General features: G+C 36.6%; 1 protein-coding gene and 1 pseudogene across 1 annotated transcript in view; one reads left to right on the forward strand and one right to left on the reverse strand.

Annotated features, from left to right (window-relative positions):
- SI (sucrase-isomaltase) overlaps positions 1-13,774 on the forward strand; it is a 219,746-nt gene that overhangs the window by 17,699 nt on the left and 188,273 nt on the right. The window lies entirely within an intron of this gene.
- On the reverse strand, positions 6,285-7,384 carry LOC119523190 (annotated as a pseudogene).

Raw genomic sequence — 13,774 nt, forward strand, 5'->3', positions numbered from 1 at the left:
GCTGGTCAATAGAATCAGGGATGTAAAGGTAATACTTTCTTTAGACATAAAGGAAGCTTGTATAAACTTAAAACCTAAAAATATGATATTTTAGAGACTGTTTAATATATTGGGGTCTTGAAGTAAAATATTAATATATAAGTATACACAGAAATATCCCACACATTTTTATTACTATTTCCATTAATAAAAATGCCCTGACAATATAGAAAAACGGTTTAAAACCACCTTACAAAAGTTATGGACATGGCACAAAAATTTCATATCTTGACCAATTGTAAAAGTGAGGAAACATTCCAACTTGAAATTTTCTGAATAGCATGCACATGATGTTTGTACGAGGGCAGAGATGGTGGTAATTAATAACTCCCAGGAAAACCTTTCCTGTGCTTTAAGAAAGCTCACAAATTGCAAGTTTTATTGGAGTTTTATAGAATGCTGATATCCAAGAAACAAATAGCCATCTGTACTGCATATTATAATGTAACTTTCTGTTTGTTTATAGTTCTGAAATTGCAATGTGATAAGAATTGTTTTAAATCCTATCACTATTAATGAAGATTCTGCTCTGAGTCAATATTGTTTCTTTTTGGATTATGGGCTTTAAAGTCAAAGTGCACAAAACAAACAAAGAACCTAAAAAACAAAACCCAGCATCTATGAATCTTTGTTATGTGAGTAAAATAGGGATTTAAATTTCCTCTGCCTCTTGATATTATCAGGTAAAGTGATGATAGGATAGGAAAAGATTACTGTAACCTGTAATCTCATCCTTTTGTCATGTTTCTTCACTGAAGGCACTGTGATCTAATAGAAAGTTAAGTCTAAAGAGGATCTCACAGATAATCACAAATAATCAATCTTACTGCTGAATACCCTTCTCCCTATGAAAAAAAGACTAGGATATTATAGTTCTTTTTCCTGATGCTAAAATGAGTACAGCTATAATGACATAGTTTGAAAAGCCCCAAGATTGTAAAATAGTTTCAATTCTCCACTACACTTTAGAATGTGGGATGAAGCTAAACTTCAGAAGGATGTCGTCATGATCCAGCTATTGCTTCCTATTGCTTCATAAGAAAGGGGAGCATAAAGCTCCGTATTCAGGATGTGGACTTCTCATGACCGTGTGCAACTGTGTAAAGCATGCTGGGAATGCAATGATGACTGCTGCAATAACCTCACAAGGAGAACTTTTCTTGTTCCTTTAGAAAATCTCCCACCCTGAGATATCTCCAAATGTTTAAAGTTGATTTTGGCTTAAAAACAAAAGACTAAACCTTTTTTCACCCTTCTGGCTTATTAGTTTAATTGGTATTGATAAGGATTTCTTAGGATTAAAGAGATATCAGAGCAAACTTAATGGCACATAGCAAATGTGTATGGCAAATAGTAAGTGTAGCAAATAACTGATTTCTCCATGCCTTGTGCTGGCTGATGGCAGTCAGGTGTGTGCATGACATTTTGTGATTGGAGAATGGATAGTGGGGAAATACTTTATGGGAAGAAGGTGGTTCAGCAATCTTAACATGTATAATACGATCAGCTATAGTCTTCTCTTTTCCCTCCTTCTCCCAAAACTTTTATCCTCCCTTTTCCCCACTTCAAACACACACTTCATGTGCTTTGTTGACTGATTTAAAATTACTTTTTCTCTTTGAACTTGTCCTTGAAAGTAATTTCAATCTGTTTTGGAGTGATGATATGTCTGTGGGCAGGCCTCTCCTATCTCTATATAATACAGATAATTGAATGAAAAAAAGTAAAAATAAAGTAAGTCACTGGTTGTTTAAATTATATCAAATTAAATAGAAGGATATTTGCATACTGAATGACTGCTATTTTGAATTTTCATCTAGAATTCTGATATCAATAAAACTATTCACAAACACTGAATAATTTAGTAGCTAAATTAGGTTGTTGATTTTCTTCATATATTCATGAGTATACTCTGAAGATTAAGTTATTTTTGAATGTGATCTAAAATTTGGACAAACTTCTATGTAATAGTACCAAAAATGACCTATGCCCTTTGTTGTTTGTATGTGGCATAGGCATTAAAATTGTCTTTTAGGTAAAGTTTTAACTGGATTTGAAACTAATTTAAATTGTTCTAGCTGTGTCCATGTAAATGTGGAGAATTCTCATGTATGCATGTTTGCAAAACAGTTTTCCATCAAATGATTGATGAAGATTTGGTCAAAGTAATGACATGTTTGACATGGATCCGTGGTCATATTTGATATCATGACTGTGCTTGGGGTTTTGAATCAGAACAAATTTAAACCATGGATGGAATGTGTGCAAGCCGGGGGACCCGGGCTTCTTTCTGATAATTGCTGAATCCATCGCATACAGGCCCGATACTGTAATAATGCTTAAGAGGCACCGAATCCTGTCAGATCTGGGAAAGAATTCTTATTCAGCCATTAATACCTACATAATCTTGCACAAATTATTTTGTTTTTGCTTTTGTTTTTAATCTTAGCGAGTCCCTTAAACTATATTACATGATCAGATTTATATTGCTAAAAGAGCACTCTGGAAGCTATGGGAAATTGGCTAGAAGGGACAAGGATGGTAGCTAAGAAAGTAGTTAGGGTTGTTTTTTGCTTGTTTATTTTATTTTATTTTTTTGAATAAATTTAGATGCACAGAAACGTTGAAAGATAGTAAGAGGGTTCCCTGTATGTACTTCTCCTGGGTTCCCTTAACATTAACATCTCACATTATGGTGGTACATTTATCACAACTAAGATACTAATATTGATACAATGTTATTAGCTAAACTACAGACTTTCATTTAGATATTGGTAGTTTTTATATTTATGTCCTTTTTCTGTTTCCAGGATGCAATCCAGGATATCACTTTGTATTTAGTAGAGCTGCTTTTATTTTTTATTTTATTTTTTTCTGTATTCCAGACTAAAGATAATGATGGCCTGAACTAGGGTGGCACAGAGAAGATGGAAAGAAGTAGATGAGAAACCTATTTTGAAGATAGGAAAAAACAAGGTTATGTCACCACATGGACATGGGTTATGAAGTGTAGAGACGAATCAAGGATGATTTATGGGTTCTGGCTTGAAAAACTGAGTGGATGGAGTTGATTTTTATTAAGGCAGAAAAACTGGATGGTGGGATGGGAACATGTTTAGAATGGAAATCATGAGTTTCCTTTGAGACTTAAGATGTGAGGATTAGCATTAATGTTTGTAAAACATTTAGATCAATATCCTGCCATGTAGTTAGCATTCAGTAAGTGATAGTTATTATGAGATGGTCATTATCACTGTTATCATAACCACTGCTATTATCAGGAAAAAGTTTCAATATTGTTTCTGTGAAGGTTCCAGTGACAGAGGCATTCCTATCTGGTTTCACACTTTTGTTTTTCCTTGCAATTTTATTGAGATATAGTCACATACCATGCAATCATCCAAAGTGTACAATCAGTTGTTCACTGAATCATCATATAGTTGTGCATTCATCACCACAATTTTTGAATTTTCATTACTCCAGAAAAAGTAATAAAAATAAAAATAAGAGCAAAAGTAAAATTAAAAATAACACCCAAAACATCCCACCCACCCCATCTCCCCCATTATTCATTTACTTTTTTTAAAATTTGGTTTTATTAAGATATAGACACATACTTTACAATCATTCACAGTGTGCAATCAGTTGTTCACGATACCATCATATAGTTGTTCATTCATCACCACAATCAATTTTTGAATATTGTCATTACTAAAAAAAAATAAATAAATAAAATAAAAGTAAAAATGAACACCTAAGACATCCCATCCCCCCACCGCACCCTATTTTTCATTTACTTTTTGTCCCCTTTTTTCTACTCATCTCTACATACATTGGATAAAGAGCATGAGCCACAAGTTTTCCACAATCACACAGTCACACTGTACAAGCTATATAGTCATACTGTTATCTTCAAGAATCAAGGCTACTGGGTTGAAGTTCAACAGTTTCAGGTATTTCCTTCTAGCTATTCTAATATACTAAAAACTAAAAAGGGATATCTATATAATGCATAAGAATAACCTCCAAAATGACCTCGTGATTCCATTTGAAATCCCTCAGTCACTGAAACTTTACTTTGTGTGATGGTTAGGTTCATGTGTCAACTTGGCCAGATGTTGGTGCCCAGGTGTCTGATCAAGCAAGTACTGGCCTAACCATTACTGCAAGGACATTTGTGGCTGGCTAATAAACCAGAAGGCTGGTTTATTAAATCATCAGTCAATTTACTGCATCTGTGGCTAATTACATCAATGAAAGGTGTGTCTTCTGCAATGAGAGAATTCAATCAGCTGGATTTAATCCAATCAGCTGAAGACTTTTGAGGGAGAGGAGAGAGTACTTTCATTTCTTCTTCAGTTAGCCAGCCCCTCCTGGGGAGTTCATTGAAGACCTTCATCAGAGTTGCAGTTTGCTGTCTGCCCAATGGAATTTGGACCCGTGTATCCTGCCTTACGGAATTTGGACTCACGCATCCCCACAGTTGTGTGAGACACTTTTATAAAATCTCATATTTACAGATATCTCCTGTTGGTTCTGTTTCCCTAGAGAACCCTAGTTAATAAACTTTGTTTCATTTCTCTTCTCTCTTTTGGTCAAGAAGGCATTCTCACTCCCAAATGCCAGTGCAAGGCTCATCCCCAGGAGTCTTGTCCCTCATTGCCAGGGAGATTTACACCCCTGGGAGTCATGTCCCACATAACAGGAAGAGCAGTGAATCCACCTACTGAGTGGGCTTAGAGAGAGAGGCTACATCTGAGCAACAAAAGAGGTTCTCCGGGGGTGACTCTTAGGCACAATTATAAGTAGGCTTAGCCTCTCCTTTGCTAACAAGCATCGTAAGGGCAAGCCCCAAGATCAAGGGCTCAGCTTTTAAGTTGATAGTCCCCAGTGCTTGTGAGAATATCAGGAACTCCTCAGCTGAAGTTGAATTTCCACATTTTTCCCCAGTCCCTCAAGGGGGCTTTGCAAATAATTTTTATTTTCTGCCCAAATTACTCTGGGATATATTGGGATTTCACACTCTGCTGTATAAACCAACCAGACCTCACTCCCTATTCAAGGTTCATGTAAGTATGGTGTTTGAATAAACTGACCATAAAAGTTAAAGTATATAGTGTGCTACAGAAAATAAAGATTTTCCACCAAATAAACATCTTTACCTTTGGTTTCACACAGAAGTTGAAGTTTTAAAACACAGTCACTACCATCTTTTACCCTTTAGTCTGATTTACCTTAGTCTTAACCAAGGCCATTTCGTTCATATATCTAATTGATACTTTCTCTCTGAAGTGTTTTTAAAGGCCTATTCAAAGGGAGTTTAAGCCGGACATCAGGCCTTGTTTGGGGCTGCAGAAGGATGTTCTATGATATCCACATCCATCTCTGTCCTGAATTATGGATCTAACTAGGGACCCTATAGCACAAGGGCCCCATTTTAAGACATCAAGTTTAGAGAGTGGTATATAACTTGAGCAAAGGCACAGAGATATAAAATAGCCTGAAATATTCAGGAAATGGAAGAGATTTATGTGTTGGAGAGAATGGTTAAATATGATTTCAGTAAGGCAAGTTGGAACCATAATGGGAAGAGCTTAAATGCATGCTAAGGAATTTGGAATTTATCCCTATAGAGTGGAGATTTTACAATACCAATACCTTTGTCAGTGGGAGAACTATACCAAGGTAATAATGGAATTCTAATGGCAAAAATCCTTATGAGCAACATAGCTTCCTGCTTCCCTAGTTCAGTCTATTCCTAACCATAATAGTCTTTAGAGTAGTAAAATGTTTATCTTGGGGATGAGAATGATGAATTTGGCAAAAAGTGTTATATTTGCTTTTTTTTTTTTTTTTAAACAAGGTAATCCAGAGCATATTACATTCAGATAATTTTGTTCTTTTTTAAATTGAAAAGATTTGAAATGATCAGGATTGACAGAGAAGATGACACATATACATTTCAAACTTTTATCATCAATGAGAAAATAAAGCATTTTTATAGACTTAAAATTGTTGTTAGTGCATTTAGTTTTGGATAAATGACTCAAAATTTAAAATGCCTCTAAAATAATACAGTGTTACTAGAAATAGAAATTGGCCACATCCTGAGGTCATTTTAGTGAACTACCATCATTATAATGTAAGAAAAGTAATGTCTTGGTCCCAATTAGTGAAACCTTTAAAAAGATTGTCTTTAAAGAACCTTATTTGAAGATAATGCTTTTACAGACACATTCTAATATTCAAATTTGCTTTATAACAGAACTATGGATTAAATTTTTAATTTTTTTTAAAGTTGTCAGGTTTCCATTTCTTTGGGAGATATTTTCACGAGTGTGTTGTTCAATTCCACAGGTTAAGCTTTCTTCATTACTATTAAGAACTTCATGCTTATTAAACAGATTGTCATTCATTGCTTTCTCATCATTTTGAAAAGATAATGGCAGACTTGCCAAACTAAAATTGAGATCTTTAAAGGCATGCAGTAAAAATATCCCCACAATGATGGTAAGGAAGAAGCTACTCAAAGTACCAATGACATCATCAACAGGCATATTTTGCCACTGCTTAAAAAGAATGGCTGAACGAGTTAAAACTGATGTTGTGAAGAAGGCATAATATATCATGATGGAAGTGTTGAATATGTCCAGGGAGCTATTCAGATAATTCATCTGTGTGTTCACACACACTGTCAGGCTCAGTAGCAGAACCCAGGCCAGGGTTTGTCCAAGCATGGGCTTTCCAGCAAGTAGTTCTTTAATAGTGATGCTTTGACACAGGAAACCAAAAACACTCTGATCACAGAGCAGACATTATATACACAAGAACGTTGGTCTGTCTGTTGCGGGGTCCCACTGTGAAGATTAATATCAATGACACAATGACCACAAGGGTTGCAAAGACCACAAAACCTGCATCACCTTGCTTGTGAGACATTTCATTTAAGGTTTCTATCTCCTTTTCGAGCATGAATGGCCATAACTATAGACCCCAGAATACTTAACAAACACCCAATTTTCTCATGAAAATTAGGTCTTTTATTTAGAAAGTCTGAAGAAAGAACGGCACTCACTAAGTCACTGAGAGCTCCCAGTGGAGTCACTAACGTGGCTAGAGCAAACGCATACGCAGCGACGTTGGTCACCTCACCAGCTCCCATTGAGACAGTCCAGCCCACAAAACCATTCTTTAAGATATGCATGGGCACTTGACCTGCTCTCATGGAGTCTTTCCTAGCAAGTTGCAGGAAGCTTTCGTCCCCCTCCCCCAAAATGAAACTCACTCCAATGAAAATGCTAGAGCTCATAGCCAATCCCAGACCAATACAAAAGTCATATTGTCCACGCCCGGGATCATTTCATTTTCTACTTAAGAAGTTCCTGTGAATCACGTTGATCACAGAACAGAGAAACTGCTGGTACTGGAGGCATGACAATGCAGTCTTCAAATCTGGTAAGCAGGCAGGCCGCGCGGCTGCTCCTCCTCGATCAAGCCATGTCACTGCGGCTCACACCCCCGTGCAGGTCTGCCACGGTGTCCCCCACCTGCCCTCGTCGCTGTCCTGCAACAGGTGCGAGAGAATCCGGGGCTGCAGCTAGGAGCGCCGCCTGCTCCGTGCGGGAACAACGAGGGCACCCACCCTGGACGACCTCCGCCTCACAGCTACCACCGCGCTGCCACTGGGAACCAGGAGCTGCCGCCTATGTTTGCTTTCCATAGAACAGTTTTTGGGAGTCATATGCTGGAAGATGCTAAGGGACGTTGTAAAGTTACAATAATGATGTGACTTACCACCTGCTTCCATTTTAAACCATTCCCTTCAAGCCATAATGTGAGAAGACTCAAGTGCCAAAAATCAGGGGATAGCCTTGATTTCCTTTGCAGGATGGTAAAATATTTTAGAATCAGTCATATGCTTTACCCACAGCAAAATGACAGAAGGTAATTGCTGTTGAGCTAAAAAGTGGGGCATCTACAGTGTAGGAGAGGGCAGCATTGTATTCTGAACACTGGCGGCCACTTTCCTTGTGCTATCTATAGCCAAATGATCCAGACTTTGCCTATGACCTGGTTTTACAAGGGGTGAGCAGGCATCTACCCTATCAATCAATGCTAGGCTATTCTGATCCGAGTTGTGTAGCTTATGTTGAATCTTGTGAAGGTCTCATTCTACAAGGCCTTGAACACTGAGGAGGGACAACAGGGCAGCGTCAATGTGCTGTTGGATATGAAAACAGGAAATGAGTTGCCTGTACATTAAGATATTAATCATTACCACTCATGATGGAGGGTGGGTACATGTAAGTTGTAAAAGGAAGTTAAAACAAATAAACAAAAATTCTTCATAGCTATGAACAAACCTTTGTACCCTATTCATATTTTGTCTGGGCTGCCATTATTGGGCATTACACACAATACCTAGAATCCTTTTCCTGGTTGACATAGATCCTGAGACTCAGATTCCTCAATATACCCTGGTCAGTGGTGCAGAAAGTACTAAAACTGACTTCACTTACCCTTCTGTTTATAGTCATATTAAATCTGCTCTCTTCTATGGGGCTATATGTATATTTATTTATTTGACCTGCTTGTATCTCATTCTACTGACAAATGCACATGCTAAGCAATAGAGGATAGTAAACAAGGTTTAAAACTTTCAGGAATAAGCAAATGTTATTAAGGAAATGAATGTTTCCACACAGGACTAGCATGGCAGAATCCAGGCCATGAATTCCATTAGTAGATTTTGTCCTTTAACTGCAGCCCCTGGGGATAGATGAAATGCCAATAAAAATTGGCTTCACAAAGGTAAATGAAGGATGGGAGTGCAGCTTTTTAAAAACATTCCTCCTTCTTCCTCAACCACAGGGTTATTTAATTTTGCTGGCCTTATTGGAAATAATGGTCTCAGCATTCCAATTTGTTTTTCCAATGCAGTCACAGTGCTGAGTGGAGGACCTCCTGTTTTCAAACTTAAATATTGTTAGAATAGAAATAAAAGAAAAATCTTCAATAAAGTGTTTGCCATTTAAAAATATCTTTGGGAGTTCTCCGGATAAGCTTCTTTAGGTCTCTTCCTTAAAATAAAAGAGGTGATTTTTAAGTACTTAATTTTGAATGACTTTTACATTGCTGTTTGTAATGATGCTGCCTTATTTCTCTGTTACCTGGTTCTGTTTCTGCACCAGTAATTTTTTCCCTATTTTTATCTTTTCTTATTTTGAGTGAAGAATTTAATTCTATTACTTTAAAGTTTATATCATCCATAAAATAAGCAACAAGGGGGCAGAAACTTTATGAATAAATTTTATATAAAATGATGCCTCTTAAATGATGTTTGAAAGGTACCTTTTAGGTATGTTCCAGGAATGATGCAAAGTCACTTATCAAGAAGTTGGTCAGATATTAACAAGAATATATAGCACCACATTTTGCACAGAGCTTTTGAATATCTACTGCTCCAAAGTAAGGCATTGGGAATAGAAGATAAAATGATCTCAAGGAAATGGCAGAATAGTTTGGGAGCTGACTTACACATGGAAAACTATTTTAAGGTATTAAAAACTATTGGTACAGACAGAACTTAGAACCAAAATTAAGAAACAGTTAAATTTGCTATTTGACAGAAAGTCACGTGGTTATCTAGAGTGATGTCCTCAACACCCAGGGTCAGCCCTGAGCAAGGATCTACTGAAATGCTGGAGAAGATAGAAGCCATCATGCCTCAGCTCATTTCTATTTCAGTCTGTGTTAGTTCAAATCAACTATAATAGCGAAGTTGGGGAATTATTTGAAGGAAAAGATCAACCACAATTCTGCACTTAAAAGTCCTTAGCTAGAGAATTGCTTAATGACACAGCTACAATTATTTGAACTATTTCAATTTTAATAAAAGCTTCTGGATTTGGAAAGATGTTGACTTGTTCAAACAACTGCATCTGAAATCATTAAGTACTCCTTTTACAAGAGAAAAAAAATTATCTTGTATGTTCGTGGTTTAAAATACTCATTTAAACATATTTTATAGAAACACACTCCAGCTCCTAGAGCATGGTTATCCTGCCATCTTTTATCTATTTCTGGAATTGTTGACACTCATAGTTTCATGCAGCCCTTTTAGAAGACTAGGAAAAACCCCACTTACATTCCTATGAGAGAATGGCTGGGGTTATGCTAATTGGAGATTAGGTTTTCCCAGAAACTTCCAGGTTGCTCCCACTGTTCTCACCATGTATTCTATTAATTTCAATAAATAATTATTAATTTCTGTAGTAAATCTAGAAGAAACAATAATAAACTGCTCCCTAGAATTTGGAAAGGAAAGAGGTAAAATCATTATCATAATGCAATCAGTCCATAATGGATAATATTAACCATATGCAGAGTAACATAATCAATTATTTCTGTTGAGGTTCTTGTATAATCATACATGGTCAAGATGATTCAGTTGTAGTCTCAGGGATCCACTATAGGAACAAGGTATCTCTTTGGTTCTATATCTCAAATATTTCTGGAATTATATCTCTCCATCCCTAAGAAACCATTATTGAAGTCACCATAATTACTTTTTTGTTTGTTTTTTAAAAATACAATTTTATTAAGATATATGCAAATACCATAAAATCACCCAAAGTGACAATCAGTTGTTCATAATGTCACCATATGATTGTACATTTATCACCACAATTTTTGAACATTTCCATTACTCAAAATATAAAAATAAGAATAAAAATAAAAGTAAAAAAGACTCCCCCCCCCATTATTCATTTACTTTTTTGTCCCCATTGTTCTACTGATGTGTCCATACACTGGATAAAGGGAGTGTGAGCCATAAGGTTTTCACAATCACATGGTCATACCATATAAGCTATATAGTTATACAATCATATTCAAGAATCAAGGCTACTGTATTGCAGTTCAACAGTTTCAGGTATTTCCTTCCAGCTATTCTAATAAACTAAAAACTAAAAAGGGAGATCTATATAATGCATAGGAATGACCTCCAGAATGAACTCTTAACTCCATTTGAAACCTCTCAGCCACCGAAATTTTATTTTGTTTCATTTTTCTTCCCCCTTTTGGTTAAGAAGGCTTTCTCAATCCTATGATGCCAGATCCAGGCTCATCCCCAGGAGTTATGTCCCATGTTGCCAGGGGGATTGACACCCCTGGAAGTCATGTCCCACATAGGGGAAGGCAACAAGTTCACCTGCCAAGTTGGCTTAGAGAGAGAGAGACCACATCAGAGAAACAAAAAAGGTTCTCTAGGGGTGATTCTTAGGCACAATAATGAGTAGGCTTAGCCTCTCCTTTGTGGTAACAAGCTTCATAAGGGCAAGCCTCAAGATTGAGGGCTCAGCCTTTTAAATTGGTAGTCCCCAGTGCTTGAGAGAATATCAGGAATTCCCCAGGTGGGGAAGTTGAATATTTCCACATTTTTCCCCAGTCCCTCAAGGGGGCTTTGCAAATAATCTTTATTATCTGCCCAAATTACTCTGGGATGTATCAGGGCTTCACACTGTACTGTACAAACCAGCCAGATCTCACTCCCTTTTCAAGGTTCCATGTAAGTATGATGTTTGAATAAACTGACCATAAAAGTTAAATTATATAGTGTGCTGCAGAAAATATAGATTTTACATCAAATAAGCATCTCTTCCTTTGATCTCACACAGAAGTTGAAGTTTTAAAAAACAATCAGTATCATCTTTTACCCTGTAGTCTGATTTACCTTAGTCCTAACCAAGTCCATTTTGTTCATATCTCTAATTGAAGTCTGTTGTCTTTTTCAGCTTCTTTAACAGTTGCTGTATGGGGTAATACTGACATTCATAGCTTCCAAACTCTGGCTCTGAGTCTCAGGTGTTACCAGATACCTGAAGTTCCAGGGACCAACCAGGTTATACACAAAGAGCTCAGAATCTCAGAATTTAGAGATAACCATTAAAACTCAGGAATAGATATAACCGCAGTAAGAGCTTACAATCTAGGAACCTTTACAATAGGCCTTTCCCTGATAGCCTGTGCTCTCAGACTCAATTCTCAGAGTTTGCAAATTAGAGTTAGTCCATATTAGTGAGGTGTTATAATGTTCGTCTTTTCGATTCTGGCTTATTTAACTCAACATACTTTTCTCAAAGTCCATCCCCTTAGATGAATACCTCAGACCTTCATTTCTTCCTGCTGCCACTAGGTATTCCATTGCATGTATACGCCACAGTTCACCATTTTGTTTATCAGTCGATGTACTCTTAGGCCACCTCCATCCATTGAAAATCATGTCTACTGCTGCAATAAACACCAGTGTGGAAATGTCCATTAGTGTCCCTGCTCTCATTTCTTCCAAGTATATTCCCAATAATAGGGTTGCAGGGCCAAATGGCAACCCTGTACTTTGCATCTTGTGGAACTACCACTCTGCCTTCCAGATGGGTTGCACCATTCTACTTCCCCACCAACAGTGAATAGGTACATCCCTCTCTCCACATTTTCTCCAGCTGTTGTATTGCTCTGTTTATTTGTGAAACAGTTTTATTCACACACCATACAATCCATCCTAAGTAAACAATCAATGATTCCTTGTATAATTACATAGTTATGCAGTCACCACCACAATCTATATGAGGACATTTATTCCATGAAGAAAGAGGAAGAGGAGAGAAAAAAATGAAGAACAAGAAAAAAGAAAGAAGAATAAAATAAAATAAAATAACATAAAATAAAATGAAAAGGTCAAACAACAAAACCATCACTAAGAATCCACACTACTCCCTGTATCTTCCTCTTATAGACATTTAGCTTTGGTATATTGCCTTTGTTACAATTAATGGAAGTATATTACAATGTTACTGTTAATTATAGAATCGAGTTCGGATCAATTTTATTTTTTCTACCATATCACCCAATTTTCAGCACCTAGCAATGTTGATATTCATTTGTCCTCCCTCATGTAAAAACAGTCTTATATTTGTACATTTACTCGCCATCATTGACCTCTCTGGATTTCACTAAATTATACAATCCCAATCTTTACCTTCTGTCTTTCCTTCTGGTATCATACATGTCTCTAGCCATCCTCTTTCAACCGCAATCACATTCATCTTTGTTCAGAGTACCTACAATTTTGTGCTACCATCACACAGTATTGTGCTATCCATTTCCGGATCTATACAATAAATCCTATTGAACACTCTGTACTCCTTCAGCACTCCTTCAGCAACAAATTACTGATCTATACCCTCTTCCTATCTCCTATAACCTGTGTGCTTAACTTTAAGTCCCCAAATTAACTCATTAATGTTAGTTCATATCAGTGAGACCATACATTATTTGTCCTTTTGTTTCTGGCTAGTTTCACTCAATGTAATGTCTACTGTCCACCAATTTTTCTTTTGGATTTTATATGTCATAGCTTACTTAATTTTTATTTTTTCCTCTCTCTCTGTTTTTACTCTTACTGATAGTCTTCTTTTCTACACTATTCTCCAAACCTCTCTCTCCTGTCTTTTCCTATCTGCCTGTAGTGCTACCTTTAGTATTTCTTATAGAGCAGGTCTCTTGTTCACAAACTCTCTCAATTTCTGTTTGTCTGAAAATATTTTAAACTCTCCCTTATTTTTGAAGGACAGTTTTGCCAGATATAGAATTCCTGGTTGGCAGTTTTTCTCTTTCAGTATCTTAAATATATCATATCAATGCCTTATTGTCTCCATGGTTTCTAGAGAAATCTGCA

The sequence above is a fragment of the Choloepus didactylus genome, chromosome 1, assembly GCF_015220235.1.
Source record: "Choloepus didactylus isolate mChoDid1 chromosome 1, mChoDid1.pri, whole genome shotgun sequence".
NCBI lineage: Eukaryota > Metazoa > Chordata > Mammalia > Pilosa > Megalonychidae > Choloepus > Choloepus didactylus.